We start from the raw sequence: 2,394 nt of genomic DNA on the forward strand, positions 1-2,394 counted from the left end.
GATACAGTTGCAAGGAAATTATGTGAACCCTTTGGAATTACCTTGAGTTCTCCATAAATTGGTCATAAAATTGATCTGATCTTAATCTAAGTCACAACAACAGACAAACACAGTCTGCTTAAATTAATAACACACAAGCAATTATTCGTTTTCACGTCTTTGTTGAACACACCGTGTAAACATTCCCAGTGCAGGGTGGGAAAAGTATGTGAACACTTGGATTTAGTAACTGGTTGACCCTCCTTCGGCAGCAATAACCTCAACCAAACGTTTTCTGTAGTTGCAAATCAGACCTGCACAATGGTCAGTAGGGATTTTGGACCATTCCTCTTTACAAACTGTTTCAGTTCAGCAATTTTCTTGGGATGTCTGTGTGAACCGGTCTCTCGAGGTCATGCCACAGCATGTCAGTCGGGCTGAGGTCAGGACTCTGACTGGGCCACTCCAGAAGGCGTATTTTCTTCTGTTGAAGCCATTCTGTTGTTGATTTACTTCTGTGTTTTGGGTCGTTCTCCTGTTGCATCATCAAACTTCTGTTGAGCTTAAATTGGATGACAGATAGCCTTACATTCTCCTGCAAAATGTTTTGATATACTTGGGAATTAATTTACCTGTTGATGATATCAAGCTGTCCAGGCCCTGAGGCAGCAAAGCAGCCCCAAACCATGACACTCCCTCCACCATACTTTACAGTTGGGATGAGGTTTTGATGTTGGTGTGCTGTGCCTTTTTTTTCTCCACACATATTGCTGTGTGTTCCTTCCAAACAACTCAATCTTAGTTTAATCTGTCCACAGAATATTTTGCCAATAGCGATGTGGAACATCCAAGTGCTATTTTGCAAAATTCAGACTTGCAGCAATGTTTTTTTGGACAGCAGTGGCTTTATCCATGGTGTCCTCCCATGAACACCATTCTTGTTTAGTGTTTTACGTATCGTAGGCTCGTCAACAGAGATGTTATCCTGTTCCAGAGATTTCTGTAAGTCTTTAGCTGACACTCTAGGATTGTTCTTAACCTCATTGAGCATTCTGTTCTGTGCTTTTCCAGTCATCTTTGCAGGACGACCACTCCTAGGGAGAGTAGCAACAGTGCTGAACTTTCTCCATTTATACACTATTTGCATTACCGTGGATTGATGAACATCAACACCTTTAGAGATACTTTTGTAACCCTTTCCAGCTTTATGCATGTCAACAATTCTTAATCTTAGGTCTTCTGATATCTCTTTTGTTCGAGGGATGATTCACATCAGGCAATGCTTCTTGTGAATAGCAAACTCAAATTTTGTGAGTGTTTATTATAGGGCAGGGAACCTCTAACCAATGTCTCCAATCTCATCTCATTGATTGGACTCTAGGTTAGCTGACTCCTGACGCCAATTACCTTTCAGAGAAGTCATTAGCCTAGGGGTTCACATACTTTCCCCATGCTACACTGTGAATGTTTAAATTATGTATTCAATATAAATAAGAAAAATACAATAATTAGTGTGTTATTAGTTTATTTTACCAAGTAAGTTAACTGAGAACACATTCTCATTTACAGGGGAGAGGAGGAGGGGGATGAATGAGCCAATTGTAAACTGGGGATTATTAGGTGACCATGATGGTTTGAGGGCCAGATTGGGAATTTAGCCAAGACACGAGGGTTAACACCCCTACTCTAACGACAAGTGCCATGGGATCTTTTAATGACCTCAGAGAGTCAGGACACCCGTTTAACGTCCCATCCAAAAGATGGCACCCTACACAGGGCACTGTCCCCAATCACTGCCCTGGGCCATTTTTAGACCAGAGGAAAGAGTGCCTCCAACACCACTTCCAGCAGCATCTGGTCTCCCATCCAGGGACTGACCAGGACCAACCCTGCTGAGCTTCAGAAACAAACCAGCAGTGGTATGCAGGGTGGTATGGTGCTGGCACACTGTGTTTGTCTGTTGTTGTGAACTAGATGAAGATCAGATCAAATGTTATGACCAATTGATGCAGAAATTCAGGTATTTCCAAAGGGTTCACACACTTTGTCTTGCCACTGTATTTTATATTTGGCGACCGTAGATGTTACCTTTTATTTGAGTGTAATGGTGAGAGGTGAGCATGTTTTTCTTGTAGCCTCTGTAACTTTCTCACTCATTGTTATTCAAGATTCATTCATGATTTTTCATAATCATGCCATAATCAGGATTAATTTAGTACGGTTTAGAAACATGTTATTTATTAACTTAGAAAGAAAATTACTCCAGTCTTCATGACCATTCAGTTACTATTGGGCAAAATGTAACTCAAAACACAACCAAAAAGTGCTTTCATATCTAAACGTGAAACAGATGAAAATACCCTAAAATAGAAGGTTACATTATATACTGTCACCTGATATGAAACATTTGATCTC

Source organism: Oncorhynchus masou, unplaced genomic scaffold (assembly GCF_036934945.1).
Source record: "Oncorhynchus masou masou isolate Uvic2021 unplaced genomic scaffold, UVic_Omas_1.1 unplaced_scaffold_980, whole genome shotgun sequence".
Lineage (NCBI taxonomy): Eukaryota > Metazoa > Chordata > Actinopteri > Salmoniformes > Salmonidae > Oncorhynchus > Oncorhynchus masou.